Source organism: Tachyglossus aculeatus, unplaced genomic scaffold, assembly GCF_015852505.1.
Source record: "Tachyglossus aculeatus isolate mTacAcu1 unplaced genomic scaffold, mTacAcu1.pri SUPER_32, whole genome shotgun sequence".
Classification (NCBI taxonomy): domain Eukaryota; kingdom Metazoa; phylum Chordata; class Mammalia; order Monotremata; family Tachyglossidae; genus Tachyglossus; species Tachyglossus aculeatus.
The window spans coordinates 490,884-507,786 of NW_024044838.1; positions in this window are offsets into that span (position 1 = coordinate 490,884).

A 16,903-nucleotide genomic window follows, 5' to 3' on the forward strand; every position below is an offset into this window, starting at 1 on the left:
CCTTTTCATTTTCCAACTTTAATTTCCATCCCCAGAGTCATGCTAAAGAATGTATCACTATATTTTCATAGTCATCACTAGTAATGATATCCTTATTGTATTCATTAAGAGGTTGTGTGCCTAAACTGTTCCACTTGCTGGAGTAGAAACAAAAGAATCAGTTCAGACACAATTCCTGTCCTACTGGGGCTCAGAGTGTAAGGGGAAGAGAGATCCTAGGGATGTGAAGTCAGTGCCTCTATGTCACAAAGCAAGCCAGTAGCAGAGGTGGCAACAGAACTCGTCTCAATCAATCAATCATACTTATTGAGCACTTACTCTGGGCCCAGCATTGTGTTAATCACTTGAAAAAGTTCAGTATAACAGAGTTGGTATACACTTTCTCTGCACACAATGAGCTTGCAGTCTAGAGCGATTTCCATTCCTTTAGGCCATGATACTTTTTTAAAAACTGGTATTTGTTAAACATTTGCTATGTGCCATTCACTATTCTAAGCACTGGGGTAGATACAAGATAATCGGGTTGTCCCACGTGAGGTTCTTGCAGACGAGGTAACTGAGACACGGAGAAGGTAAGTGGCTCGCCCAAGGTCACACAGAAAAGCAGGGATTAGAACCGCCCTAAAACTAGATTTACTGTACTAAGCACTAGGGAGATTTCAGTTTAACAGAGTTGTTAAACATATCCCTTGCCCACAGTGCGTTTACAGTCTACAGGGACTCCGTTCCTTTAGGCCATGATACCTCCCCATAACTGGATTGTCAGTTCTACTTCAGTCTTAGCCACCTCCCTCCCAGACTTTGACAATTTATCAACGTCCAGCATTTTTCGTGAACCTTGTAGATCAGCTAAATATCTGGCTAGGTTCAAGGGCAATTCCTTCGTTAATTGGTGGTGTGAGATTATTTGCACAAGGAAGGAAACATTTTGTCCCAGAGGGGAAGCTGGGTGATTGACCCTTTTAGGATCCTGCCCATCGTGTCTTTCGTGTTCTGGTTCCTTAGGCTGTAGATGAGAGAGTTCAGGGAGAAGGAAACCACCGTGTTGAACACGAACACCAGCAAGTCCACGATAAAGGAGGAGTCTAAGGGCGGCTTGATGTAGACAATTATACACGCAGAGAGGAAAACGATGACGATGACGAAGTGAGGCAAACAGATGGAGAAGGCTTTGGCCCTACTCTCGGCGGCCGGCATACTCAGCATGGCCCGGAAGATGCGCATGTTTGAGACTATGATGAGAATGAAGTAGACGATGACTATCGCTACCCCGGCAGTAACACTTTCGTCGAAAGAGATGAGGTCCTCGGAGCAGATGAACTTCAGCAGGGAGGGGACGTCACTGAAAAACTGCTGGACGAAGCTAGACCCACAGAAGGACAGGGAGAAGGTCAAAGCTGAAATTAAGACTCCAAACAAGACCACACTGAGCCACGAGGCGTCCCCCATCTTCCCACAGGCCCACAGGAGTTCATGACGACCTCGTAGCATAGGGGGATGCAGATGGCGGCATAGAAGTCATAGGACATCTCCGTGAGGACAAACTATTCTGCAGCTGCAAAGATAACCACCATGAAGACTTGTGTGACACAGCCCAGGAAGGAGATGGATCTACGGTCGGCCAGGAAGTTGTGATGGATTTACGTCGGTGACGGAGATGTAGCAGAGGTGGAGGATGGACAGGGTCCTGAGGGAGAAGTACATAGGTGTATGGAGGTGCCAGTCGAGGGCGGTGACGGCGACGATGAAGTGATTCCCCATCAGGGCCGCCAAGTATACCAGGAGGAACAGCGTGAGCAGCTTCTCTGACATCTGAGAAGCCCAGCGGGAGGAATCCCTTTACTGCCGTGAGATTGGCCATTTCCTTCCCAGGTATAAGATGTCTTAGCTGTATAGGAGAAGACCATTTTTAACCATTACAAATGTGTCAAATCATCACATCATCAGTTCTTTGTAAATACTTTTACTCCTAGTCCTACTTTCTTTTGATGGGCAAGATCATAGTGACACATTTTAGACTCTCCCAAGTCCTTTGCACAGTTTTCTGCACAGGGTCAGCCCTCAGTTCATTCCACTGATTGATGGCAAGATTAATCAATGGCTGCCTCCCTTTCTAGACTATGAACGTCTTGTGGACAAGGAACATGTCAGCCAACTCTGTTGTACTATACTCTCCCTAGTGCTTAGTATAGTACTCAGCACGTAGTAAAGGCTCACTAATATGATTAATTGATAGTTAGTGCTCAATAAATACCATTGATTGACCGATTGATTGGTGACACACATCCAGTTTGAGGTTATCCATTTTTTGAGGCTGTAAATACCATAATAATAGTAATAATATGTTCAATGTACCAGATTTGAATACTACTTGTGGTATTTGGTGAGCACATACTATGTTCCAAGCACTGGAATGGATAAAGTTCAATCAGATTAATCGTCTTAATAAATGCCATAATAATAATATAGTGAGTGCTTAACAAATACCGTAATAAAAATGTTGAAGTAATTAATAATAATAATAATAATATAGTAATCACTTAACAAATGCTATAATAATAATATAGTGAGTGCTTAACAAATACCATAATAAGATAGTGAGTGCTTAAAAAATACCATGATAAGAATACCATGATAACAAATACCAAAATAATAATATAGTGAGTGCTTATCAAATGTCAAAATAATGACAATATAGTGAGTGCTTAACAAGTGTCATAATAATAATGCAGTGAGTGCTTAATATATACCGTAATAATTGTAGAGTGAGTGCTAAACAAATATCATAATAATCTGGTGAGTGCTTAACAAATACCGCAGTAATGATGATAACTATAATTATTATGAATCTAGGAGGATAGATCCAAGTGGACCAATCTCTCCCATGAGTTTTGCGATTTTTCTGCTTCTAGACGTTGAACAAAATGGCCCAATGGAAATCCTAGCCTCTGTGAGTACACGGGTAATTGTGAGAGTAAAGGAGAGAATCCATCAATCAATGGGTGCTTATTGGGTACAGAACACTGCACTAAGCTTCAAGGCTCTCCATCACCTCGCCCCCTCCTACCTCACCTCCCTTGTCTCCTTATACAGCCCAGCCCGCACCCTCTGCTCCTCTGCCGCTAATCTCCTCACCGTGCCTCCTTTTCGCCTGTCCTGCCGTCGACCCCCGGCCCACCTCATCCCCCTGGCCTGGAATGCCCTCCCTCCGCACATCCGCCAAGCTAGCTCTCTTCCTCCCTCTCTTCCTCAGCTCCTCCAGGAGGCCTTCCCAGACTGAGCCCCCTCCTTCCTCTCCGCCTCCTCCCCCTCCCCACCCCCAGGCTTACCTCCTTCCCCTCCCCAAAGCACCTGTATATATGTTTGTAGGTATTTCTTACTCTATTTACTTATTTCATTTGTACATATTTATTCTATTTATTTTATTTTGTTAATATGTTTTGTTTTGTTCTTTGTCTCCCCCTTCTAGACGGTGAGCCCACTGTTGGGTAGGGACCGTCTCTATATGTTGCCAGCTTGTACTTCCCAAGCGCTCAGTACACTGCTCTGCACACAGTAAGCGCTCAATAAATGCGATTGAATGAATGAATGAATAAACACTTAGGAGAGTACACTAGTACAGTGTGGGTAGATATGTTCACTGCCCATTGCCTATCTACTTGTTTTGTTTTTGCCTGTCTACTCACTTTGTTTTGTTGTCTGTCTCCCCCTTCTAGACTGTGAGCCCGTTGTTGGGTAGGGATTGTCTCTATCTGTTGCCCAATTGTGATTTCCAAGCGCTTAGTACAGTTCTCTGCAGACAGTAAGCGCTCAATAAATACGATTGAATGAATGAATGAAAGAGCTTACATTCTAGAATTAGAGGCAGACGTTAGTCAATCAAACAGTGGCATTATCCAGCGCTCACTGTGTGCAGAGCACTGAATGAGCGATTGGAAGAGTCCAATATAACAGAGTTAGTGGACATAATTTTCCTCAGCAAGTTTACACTTAAGTTGTGGAGGCAGACATTAGTCAATGAATCGTGGTATTTATTGAGCCCTTGTGTGAAGAACACTGAATTAAGCAACTGGAAGAGTACGATATAACAGAATTGGTAATAATAATGATAAAAATACTAATAATAGTATTTGTTAAGCGCTTACTATGTGCCAAGCACTATTCTGTAGACACATTCCCTGTCCATAATGAGGTTACCAACTAGAGCGAGCAACCAAAGCTCTTTCATTTTATTTCAGACCCGATTCTGAAAAGACCCGTGAGGAAGGTGAGCTTGATTTTCCTGATTTTAATAATTGAGGTATTAAGCTGAAGAAATTGAGAGAAGCCAAGTGGCTTGCCCAAGGTCACACAGCAGGCAGGTGAGGGATCCGGAATTATTCTCTCTCTTTTAGACCAAACTCAGGGTACTGTTTTCAATACAGATAACTAGGCTGGGGAGAGATGTTTTGGTCTGAGGCAGGGACCGAGAACGGATAGGTTTTCTTTATGATGATTCTTCAGAGAAGCAGCGTGGCTCAGTGGAAAGAGCACGGGCTTTGTAGTAAGAGGTCATGTGTTCAAATCCCAGTTCCGCCAATTGCCAGCTGTGTGACTTTGGACAACTCACCTAACTTCTCTGTGCCTTAGTTACCTCATCTGTACAATGGTGAATAAGACTGTGAGCCTCCTGAGGGACAACCTGATCCCTTGTAACCTCCCCAGCGCTTAGAACTGTGCTTTGCCCATAGTAAGCGCTTAATAAATGCTATCATTATTATGATGATAATGGTATTTGTTAAGCGTTTACTATGTGCCAAGCACTGTTCTGTGTGCTGGGGTAGAGACAAGATGATCAGGTAGACCCACGTGGGCTCAAAGTCTTCTTCACCATTTTACAGATGAGGGAACTGAGGCACAAAGAAGTGAAGTGATTTGCCCAAAGTCACACAGTTGACAGGTTGTGGAGCGGGGATTAGAACCCATGATCTCTGACTCTCAAGCCCGGGTTCTATCCACTAAGCCACACTGCTTCTATTTGTTAAGTAATATTTGTTAAGTGCTAACTATTGCAATAACATCATTATTGTATCATTATTATGGTATAATAGTACTATTACTATTCTAATCTCTGTTCTATTCTACTGCTCTACATTCTGTTCTGTTCCACTGTTCTATTATTACTCTTCTAAGAGCTGAAGTAGATTACAAGTTCATTAGGTTGGATACAGTCCCTGTCCTGCCTGGGGCTCACAGTCTAAGTGAGGGAGATAAGAGGAGAACTAAGGCACAGAGAGGTTAAGTGACTCGTCCAAGGTCACACAGCAAGCAGTTGTCAGAGCCAGAATTAGAACCCATCTCCTCTGACTTCCAGGCCCATGCTCCTTCCATTATGCCATGCTGCTTCTCCCAGGCTTGTTACTTTGAGGGTCCCATGGAGCTGCAGAGACCCTTCCCCTGAGAAGTCCTAACCTGCCCTCCATCCTCCCGTGGCTTGTGATAAGGTGCCTTGTACCATATTCATTTATTTATATTAATGTCTGTCTCCCCCTCTAGACTGCAAGCTCATTGTGGGTAGGAAAAATATCTGCGAATTCTGTTGCATTGTACTCTCCCAAGCATTCAGTACAGTACTCTGCAAATAGCCAATAAATATCATTCATCAATTGACTGATTGATTGATTGTGAGAAGCAGTGTAGGTAAGTGGAAAGAGAGTAGGCTTGGGAATCAGAGGTCGTGCGTTCTAATCATCATCATCATCATCATCATCATCAATCGTATTTATTGAGCGCTTACTATGTGCAGAGCACTGTACTAAGCGCTTGGGAAGTACAAATTGGCAACAAATAGAGACAGTCCCTACCCGACAGTGGGCTCACAGTCTAAAAGGGGGAGACAGAGAACAAAACCAACCATACTAACAAAATAAAATAAATAAAATAGATATGTACAAATAAAATAAATAAATAAATAAATAGAGTAAAAAATATGTACAAACATATATACGTATATACAGGTGCTGTGGGGAAGGGAAGGAGGTAAGATGGGGGGGGACGAGGGGGAGAGGAAGGAAGGGGCTCAGTCTGGGAAGGCCTCCTGGAGGAGGTGAGCTCTCAGCAGGGCCTTGAAGGGAGGAAGAGAGCTAGCTTGGCGGATGGGCAGAGGGAGGGCATTCCAGGCCCGGGGGATGACGTGGGCCGGGGGTCGATGGCGGGACAGGCGAGAGCGAGGTACGGTGAGGAGATCAGCAGTGGAGGAGCGGAGGGTGCGGACTGGGCAGTAGAAGGAGAGAAGGGAGGTGAGGTAGGAGGGGGCGAGGTCATGGAGAGCCTTGAAGCCGAGGGTGAGGATTTTCTGCCTGATGCACAGATTGATAGGTAGCCATTGGAGATTTTTGAGGAGGGGAGTGATATGCCCAGAGCGTTTCTGGACAAAGATAATCCGGGCAGCAGCATGAAGTATGGATTGAAGTGGAGAGAGACACGAGGATGGGAGATCAGAGAGAAGGCTGATGCCGTAGTCCAGACGGGATGGGATGAGAGCTTGAATGAGCAGGGTAGCGGTATGGATTGAGAGGAAAGGGCGGATCTTGGCAATGTTGCGGAGCTGAGACCGGCAGGTTTTGGTCACGGCTTGGATGTGAGGGGTGAATGAGACAGCGGAGTCGAGGATGACACCAAGGTTGCGGGCTTGTGAGACGGAAAGGATGGTAGTGCCGTCAACAGAGATGGGAAAGTCAGGGAGAGGGCAAGGTTTGGGAGGGTAGACAAGGAGTTCAGTCTTGTACATGTTGAGCTTTAGGTGGCAGGCAGACATCCAGATGGAGATGTCCTGAAGGCAGGAGGAGATGCGAGCCTGGAGAGATGGGGAGAGACAGGGGCAGAGATTTAGATCTGGGTGTCATCAGCGTAGAGATGATAGTTGAAGCCGTGGAAGCGAATGAGGTCACCAAGGGAGTGCGTGTAGATCGAGAACAGAAGGGGACCAAGCACTGAACCTTGGGGAACCCCCACAGTAAGAGGATGGGAGGGGGAGAAGGAGCCTGCAAAAGAGACAGAGAATGAACGACCGGAGAGGTAAGAGGAGAACCAGGAGAGGACGGAGTCTGTGAAGCCAAGGTCAGGTAGCCTGTTGAGTAGAAGGGGGTGGTCCACTGTGTCGAAGGCAGCTGAGAGGTCGAGGAGGATTAGGATAGAGTATGAGCCGTTGGATTTGGCAAGCAGGATGTCATTGGTGACCTTTGAGAGGGCAGTTTCCGTGGAATGTAGGGGACGGAAGCCAGACTGGAGGGGGTCGAGGAGAGAGTTGTTGTTGAGGAATTCTAGGCAGCGCGTGTAGACAACTCGTTCAAGGAGTTTGGAAAGGAATGGTAGGAGGGATATGGGGCGATAACTAGAAGGGGAGGTGGGGTCAAGAGAGGGTTTTTTTAGGATGGGAGAGACATGGGCATGTTTGAAGGCAGAGGGGAAGGAACCAGTGGAGAGTGAGCGGTTGAAGATGGAAGTTCAGGAGGGGAGAAGGGATGGAGCGAGAGATTTCATGAGATGAGAGGGAATGGGGTCAGAAGCACAGGTGGCCGGAGTAGCACTTGAGAGGAGGGAGGAGAGCTCCTCTGAGGATACTGCTGGGAAGGATGGGAGAGTATCAGAGAGTGTTGAGAGCCGGGTGGTTGGAGAAGGGGGGGAAGTGACTTGGGGAGTTCGGACCTGGTTCTGCTACTTATCAGCTGTGTGACCTTGGGCAACTCACTTCACTTCTCTGTTTCTCAGTTATCTCATCTGTAAAATGTGGATTAAGACTGTGAGCCCCACGTGGGATAACCTGAGTACTTATATCTACCGCATTGCTTAGAACAGTCCTTGGCGCATAGTAAGTGCTTAACAAATACCATTATTATTAGTATTAGTATTATTATTGTATTTGGTGGTACTGAAAACTGGAGGAGCTTGGGTTCAGCTGTAGTTGCAGATTTCCTCGTTTTGATAAAAAATTAAAAGTGCTTGGATTTTTTCAAACATTTCCCTGCCAGGATAATATTTTCCAATCCATCAATCAATCAACAGAATTAATTGAATGACTTTTATTTGTCCACGCCCTGGGTAGAGGGGAGCAGAGGAGAAAATGTAAATGAGGATAGAGTAGGATTTTATCTTCATTTTACAGTTGAGGTAACTGGGGCACAGAGAACTGAAGTGACTTGCCCAAGGTCACACAGTTGACACATGGCATAACAGGAATTAAAGCCCAGGTCTTCTGATTCCCAGGCCTGTGGTTTAGCCACTAAACTACACTGTTTGGGTAATACAATAGTTTCCCCTCCATCCATGCCACAGTGCCCTATTTCCCCACAAGGAAGAAATGGCCAACCGCATGGTGGTGAAGGAATTCTTCCCGCTGGGATTCTCGGAGATCCGGGAACTACAGCTTGTCCAGGCCGCGCTGTTCCTTCTGGTCTATCTGGGGGCCTTGACGGGGAATCTCCTCATTGTCGCCGTCACTGCCCTCGATTAGCGCCTCCAAAACCCTATGTACTCCTTCCTCAGGAATCTGTCCATCCTCGACCTCTACATCCAACATCTCCGTCACCGTCCCAAAATCCATCCACAACTCCCTGACCGACCGCGGAAAAATCTTTGATCCAGTTTGCATCTTTCAAATCTTCTTAGTATCACCCTTGGAGGTGTCGAAGTGGCTCTGCTCAGAGAGATGTCCTATGACCACTACGCCGCCATCTGCTTCCCCCTGCGTTACGAGGTTATCATGGACCGAGGGGCCTTTGGGATGATGGCCGCCACCTCCTGGCTCAGCGCGGGGATGAACAGAGGCAACCACACCGCCGTGACTTTCTCCCTTCTCCTCTGTGACACCAACGCCTTCCGTCAGTTCTTCTGTGACATCCCTTCCCTCATCGGGCTCTCCTGCTTCAGACGCTACTGTGACGAGATTACCGTTCTGGGACTCAGAGTATTTCTGTGCCTCGGTTGTTTTGTCTCCATCCTCGTCTGGTACGCACGCATCTTCCGGGCCGTGCTGAGGATTCCGGCCGCTGAAGGCCGGGCCAAAACCTTCTCCACCTGCCTGCCTTACCTCGTTGTCATCAAATTGTTTCTCTCTACTGCCTTCTTTGTCCATCTCAAGCCTCCCTCAGACTCCTCCTCGACGCTGGACCTGCTGGTGTTCATGCTGTACGCCTTGGTGCCCACCACTCTAAACCCCCTCATTTACAGCCTGAGGAACCGAGACATGAAGGTCACCCTGGGGAGGATGCTGAGGTGGAAATTGTTCACATAGAATGGAATGCCAATGCCTCTAGTCTGTTCAAAAGCAGAAGATCATCATTGACTCTATCCACCAATCAATCAGCGGTATTTAAGCGCTTAGTACAGTGCTCTGCACATAGTAAGCGCTCAATAAATACGATTGATTGATTTATTGGGTGCTTCCTGTATGCAGAGCACTCTTCTAAGTGTATATCCATTGCAGGACAGAGATATGTGCAATCTGAAGATTTTGGCACCTAGATATTCAATTACTCGTATTTATTGAGTGCTTTATTTATTTATTTATTTATTTATTTATTGAGTGCTTTCATTTTTTTGATGACATTTGTTAAGCGCTTACTATGTGCCAGGCTCTGCCCTAAGCACTACGGTAAATTAAACTCACAGTTTTAATCCCCATTTGACAGATGAGGTACCTGAGGCATGGAGAATTTAAATGGCTTGCCCAACATCTCACAACAGACAAATTGCAGAGCCGGAATTAGAATCCTTGTCGTCTGCCACATTTATTGAGTGCTTACTTTGTGCCAAGCACTGTATTAAAAAAACCCCTCCTGCTAGATTAGGATAGATAGAGGTAGAAGGAATGTATCACCCGTATTCTAATGTCCTCTCCTAAGCGCTTAGTACAGTGCTCTGCACACAGTAAGCACTTAATAAATACCATTGATTGACTGATTCAAGTAACACAATTTGGCCTCAGTCTTGTCTATCTCACTGCCAACCCCTTACCCACATCCTGCCCCTGGCCTAGAACACCCTTCCCCTTCATATCCGACAGACCACCACCCTCTCCACCTTCAAAGCCTTATTAAAATCCCATCTCCTCCAAAAAGCCTTCCCCGACTAAGCCCTCATTTCTCCTGCTCCTTCTCCCTTCTTTCTCATTTACGCGCTTGGATATGTGACCTTTGGGCATTTGATATCCCTGTACTCTGTGTTGAGGCCTGGACTAAAACACAGCCCTCACATTTCACTCCTCTAACGCCAACCTTCTCACTGTACCTCAATCTCACCTATCGCTCCGACGACCTCTCACCCAAGTCCTTCCTCTGGCCTGGAACACATTCCCTCCTCAAATCCAACAGGCAATGACCCTCCCCACCTTCAAAGCCTTATTGAAGGGACATTTCTTCCCCCTTTTACAGATAAGGTAACTGAGGCAAAGAGAAGATAAGGGACGTGTCCAAGGTTACACAGCAGACAAGTGGCAGAGCTGGGATTGCAACCCATAGCCTTCCTACCCCCAGGCCTGTTTTCTACCCACGTGGCCAGGTTGCTTCTTCTATAACACACACATTAACTGTCCACAGCAAACGTACAGCCAGGAGGGGTATTGATATAAATAAATTCCAAATATGGACATAAGAGCTGTGGGGCTGAGGGAGAGGTGAATTATGGGACCAAATCAAGGAAAGGCAAAAGGGAGAGGGAGAAAAGGAAATGAGGGCTTAGTCCAGAGGGGCTAATCAGAGCTGGTAACTTCCCCCTCCTCCACCATACCAACTCTCTTCATGTCTGTGGGGCTCTGGGGACTACCCAAGGAGGTTACCCTGGGCAGGTCACTTCACTTCTCGGAGCCTCAGTTCCCTCATCTTTAAATGGGGATTAAAATGTGACCCCCATTTGGGACATAGACGGTGTCCAACCTGATTAGTTTGTATCTACTCCAGCACATAGTACAGTGCTTGGCAGTTAGTGAGAACTTAACAAAGACCATAAAACAAAAAGGGATAACACAGTCACTTTCACAACCCTTTTATCCTCCTCACACATCTCAACGGCCTGGGAAGTTTGGATCCGGGGAAAATCTAAGAACTGATGTCATCCCTTCCCTTCCCTGGTTTCTACAGAGGCGTCCTCTGGGGCCACACAAGTATGCATTCTGGGCTTACCCCAGGGATGCCAACCCCTTTGCCCCTGAAGGCTTCTGGGTAATAAAGCCCAAAGTTTCCCCGCAGTGCCTTGAGGCCCCCAAACAAGCAGACATAACTACATGTTGTCTTTCTTTGACCAGTCACCTGTTCAAATGGAGGCTGGACCCTTACAGAATTTACCCAGCAGAAACAGGTGAGTCCAGCAAACTGCATCGACCACCTATCAATCAGTGGATTGATTTATGGAGAATTAATGTGTGCAGAGCACTCTACTAAGCGTTTGGGAGAGTAATAATAATAATTATGGTATTTGTTAAGTGCTTACTATGTACCAAGTACTGTTCTACAATATAACAGAATTGGTAGACTTGTTTCCTGCACACAGTGTGCTTATAGTCTAGAGGGGGAGAAAGACATGAACATAAATAAATAAATTCATGAATTGTAATTTATTATATAATATAATGCAATGTAAAGTACTATAATAAAATAAATCTGTGGATATGATACACTTTATTCGCCCCTCCCTCAGCCCCATAACATTTCTGCACATAGATATAATTTGTATGTTTATAACAATGTCTGTCTGCCCCTCTGTACTCTAACTAAGCTCCTTGTTATTAGGGAATGTGTCTACCAACCCTATTACACTATACTGTCGTAAGGTGCTTAGTACAGTGCTGTGAATACAGTAAGCACTCAATAAACACGAGTGATTGATTGGAAAGTACATAGGTGTCGACTCAATGTCACAATAATAAATAAAGATAATAATTCCACCACTAGATTGTAAGATTCTTTAAGGAAGGGATCATGCCAACTTGTTATATTGTACTTTCCCAAGGGCTTGATACAGTTCTCTGCACACAGTAAGCACTCCAATACCATTGTCTGATGTTGTTAGGCTATGCTAAGTGCTTATTCACTAGACCGTTTCTCCAAGGCTGTAGGGGGGGGCAAGTGCAGAGATCCAGACCCTCCTAACCCTAGAGTGATTGTATTCCTTTATCATGTCCTTGAAAATGTACTAGACTAGGTTTTCAACACTAGTATTGAAATTAAAAATCCAGGACCCATATCGGGAAATCAGACCATCTGGTCTGAGACACCACTCTAGAACATCTGGTGATACACACAACAACTAAATAGATAGAACATTTCCTCGTGTGTCCTCATAATACACTTATGTCACATCATGTTACATAACAGGTGTGATCTAGTGAACACACAAAGACACGGTGGTCAGCTAAGACATATCAGTCAAGCGTGGCTTACTAGAAAGAGCACGGGCTTGGGAGTCAGAGGACATGAGTTCTAATCCTGACTCCACCACTTGTCTGCTAAGAGACCTTGGGGAAGCACTTACTTTTTCTGTGCCTCAATTACCTCATCTGCAAAATGGGGATTAAAATTTTGAGCCCCGCCTTCGGACAACCTGATTACCTTGTATCTACCTTAGCGCTTAGAACAGTGCTCAGCACATAGTAAGCACTTACAAAAATGCCGTAATTATTATTTTCATTATTATTATTGAGTGTTTACTAATCTTGGGAGAGTACAAAACAACAGAGTTGGTAGACACAACCAAAGCAATCAATAGTATTTATTGAGCACTTGCCTTGTGCAGAGCACTGTACTAAGTGCTTGGCAGAGTACAGTACAACCGAGTTGGTAGACCCATTCCCTGTCCACCAGAAGTTTCAAGTCTAGAGCGTGGAGACAGTCATTAAAATAAATTGCATCTATGTACATAAGTACTGTAGAGCTGAAGGTGAGGTGATTCAAATCCAAGTGCATAGGTGACACAGAAGAAGGAGAGAAAGTCAGCAAAAAAGGGCTTATTTGGAGAAGGCCTTTTGGAGAAGATGTGATTTTATTAATGTTTTGAAAGTGGAGAGAGTGGTGGTCTGGTGTATATGGAGAGGGAGAGAATTCCAGGCTAGGGGAAGGACTTGGAAAAGTGGTCGGTGGCGAGATAGATGATATCTGGGCAAGTGAGTAAGTTGATGCTAGAGTGGAGTGGGAAGGTTGGCCTGTAATAATAATAATAATAATAATAATAATAATCAAAATAAAAAAATAATAATAATAACAATGATGGCATTTGTTAAGAGCCATGTGCCAAGCACTGTTCGAAGCGCTGAGGTAGATGAAAGGAAATCAGGTTGTTCCACGTGGGGCTCACATATTAACCACCATTTTACGGATGAGTAAACTGAGGCCGAGATAAGTTAAGTGACTTGTCCGAAGTCACACATCTGATAGGTGGCAGAGCCGGGATTAGAACCCACGACCTCTGACTGACAAGCCCTGGTGAGGTAATGTCAGGAATTGTCTAATAAGAAGACACTGTTACCTTCTGACGTGAGAAGGGAAGAATAAATAATGTGTTAGTGCCTGCGGAGGCCTGGATATCACTTGGAAAAGACTTCCACTTTACTTCTTGTTTCCCACTACCCTCTCATCCTACCACGCTGGATAAAACTATCTTCCAGAAGGAAATGGCCAATCTCACGGAATTTTCGGAATTCCTCCTGCTGGGATTCTCGGAGCAGCTGGTCCAGGCCGCGATGTTCTGCGAAGCAGCGTGGCTCAGTGGAAAGAGCACGGGCTTTGGAGTCAGAGGTCATGGGTTCGAATCCCGGCTCCACCACATGTCTGCTGTGTGGCCTTGGGCAAGTCACTTAACTTCTCTGAGGCTCAGTTACCTCATCTGTAAAATGGGGATTAAGACTGTGAGCACCACGTGGGACAACCTGATCACTTTGTATCCCCCCAGCGCTTAGAACAGTGCTTTGCACATAGTAAGCGCTTAACAAATGCCAACATTATTATTATTATTATTACGTTCCTCCTGATCTACCTGGTGGCCCTGACGGGGAATCTCCTCATCGTTGCTGTCATTGCCCTTGACCAGCACCTCCACATCCCTATGCACTTCTTCCTCAAGAACCTGTCCACCCTGTACCTCTGCCTCATCTTCATCACTGTCCCCTAGTCCGTCCACAACTCCCTGACCGACAGTAGAGAAATCTCCTCCCTGGGTTATGCTTTCCAAGTGTATGCGTTCATACCTGGAGCCTGTGTAGAGACTCCCTTGCTCATGGCGATGTTCTTTGTACCACTACGCAGCCCTCGGCCTCCCCCTGTGCTACGGGGTCATTATGGATGATGGGGCCTGTGGGAAGATGGCGGATTCCTTGTAGCTCTTGGGCTCACTGAGTGCCATGACACACACCATCCCCACCTTCTCTGTCCCCCTCTATCTTGCTGGCTCCATCTCTCATCCTATCGCTACTGGATTACTGCATCAGCCTAATTTCTGATCTCCCATCGTCCTGTTTCTCCCCACTTCAGTCTGTACTTCACTCTGTGCGTGGATTATCTTTGTACAGAAACTGTCTGGGCATGTCACTCCCCTCCTCAAAATTCTCCAGTGGTTGCCTATCAACCTTCGAATCAAGCAAAAACTCCTACTCTCTGCTTCAAGGCTCTCAAAACACCTCGCCCCCTCCTACCTCATCTCCTTTCTCTCCTTCTACAGCCCAGCCGGCACACTCCGCTTCTCTGCCACTAACCTCACTGTGCCTCGTTCTCTCCTGCTCCGCCATCGACCCCTGGCCCATATCCTACCCCTGTCCTGGAATGCCCTCCCTACACACATCCGCTAAACTAGCTCTCTCCTTCCCTTCAAAGCCCTACTGAGAGTTCACCTCTTCCAGAAGGCCTTCACAGACTGAGCCCCACCTTTTTCCTCTCCTCCTCCTTCACCCCACCCCATTGCCCCCTCCCTCCCTCTGCCCTACCCCATCCTCTGCCCACAGTACTTGTGTATTTGTACATATTTATTACTCTATTTATTCTATTAATGATGTATACATATCTGTAATTATATTTATTTTGATGGGATTGGCACCTGGATTGGCACCTGTCTACTTGTTCTGTTTTACTATCTGTCTCCCCCTTCTAGACTGTGAGTCCATTGTTGGGTAATGACTGTTTCTATATGTTGCCGAATTGTACTTTTCAAGTGCTTAGCATAGTGCTCTGCACACAGTAATCGCTCAGTAAACACGATTGAATGAATGAAATAAGTGGAAAGTGCACGGGCATGGGAGGCAGAGGACCTGCGTTCTAATCCCAGCTCCACCACCTACCCAATTTTTGGTGGTATTTGTTTAGCGGTTATTATGTGCCAGGCACTTTCGTAAGTGCTGGGGTATATACAAGCTAATCACGTTGGACACCTAATCATGTTCTATCTACATGAAGGTCATAGTCTTCATCCCCATGTTACAGTTGAGGTATCCGAGGCAGAGAGAAATGAAGTGACTTGCTCAAGTTCACAAAGCAAATAAGTGGTGGAGCTGAGATTAGAACCCATGTCCTCTGGCTTCCAATCCTGTGGTTTTCCTCCTAGGTCACGTTACGTTTCAGCTGCTTCTCACACATGGACATATTCTTTTACTCTGATGCTGACCCGATCTGCAATTCATTTTAATATCTATTTCTCAAACTAGACTGCAAGCTTCTTGAGGACTGACACTAGGTTGCACTGGACACTCTCAAGCGCTTAGTACAGAGCTCTGCACATAGTCAGTTGTAAGCTCCGTGTGGGCACAGATCCTGTCTATCAACTCAATTGTATCAGTACAGTGCTCTACACCCAACTACGATGGTTGGATTGAGCGATTGACTTTGACTCACCGGGGCGGTCCAGGGTTGGCGATACTAAATTCCTCCTCCTCGTCTCCTCATGCGGGTTTGCGGCCGTGACGGGAAAGAGTCTGGCATAAAACAGGTGATCCAGGCTCCTCGGAGAGAGCAGTCGCTGTTCTGGGGGGGACGGAGGGTGGAGGGAGGACCGGCCCCGGCTTGGCCTGAGAGACTCGTTACCTGGAAGACTCAGGAGTCCAGAGGTGACATTATCTCCGACGCTCAGCAGGGCTCAGTTTGTCCCATTAATATTACTTCTCTCACCCACGAGAATATCCATTGTCACATATTCAATCAATCGTCTTTGGCACATGCGAAGCACTGTAGTAAGCGCTTAAGGGAGTAGAATAAACAGACAAAGTCCCCGCTCACAATATGTTTATATGATAGAGACATTCCGATAACGAACGAGACTCTGGCAAGCAGACTAGTTATATGACCCTCCTCTGAGCTGTCACTCTCTCCACTTTTAGAGATTTATTAAGGGCACCTATTCTCAGACACCCTTCTCCGATTAAGCCCCCCTTTCCTCTTCTTCTACTGCTTTCTGCGTTGCCCTTGCATTGGATGTGCACCTTTTATTCACGCCGCTCTCACCCGGCTGCACTTATGTTCATATCTGTAATTCGTTTATTTATAGTAGTGTCTCCCTCCTCGGTCAGACTGTAAACTTGTTGTAGGCAGGGAATATCTGTTTATGGTTGTACTGTACTCTCCCAAGCGTTTAATACAGTACTCTGCACACAGTAAGTGTTCAATAAATATGATTGATTGATTGGTAATAAGCGCTTTAAAAATACTACCGAAAAATAGCCAATCTCCACAGCCACTCCTGTCTGCAGACGACTGGAGTTGTAATCAATTCAGGCATGGAGGACCTTGATCCTGAGGTCTCTGTAACTACGCCCACCATCTTTCTCCACAGGAGAATCCCACATTACCGGTGACTTCCTTGGGTCTGATGCCAAGGAGTGGGGACCCGGCGTTATTCGGGCTAGAGGGGCCCATGAATCCATAGATAAGGATGTTCCACCGCCATTTTAGAGGCA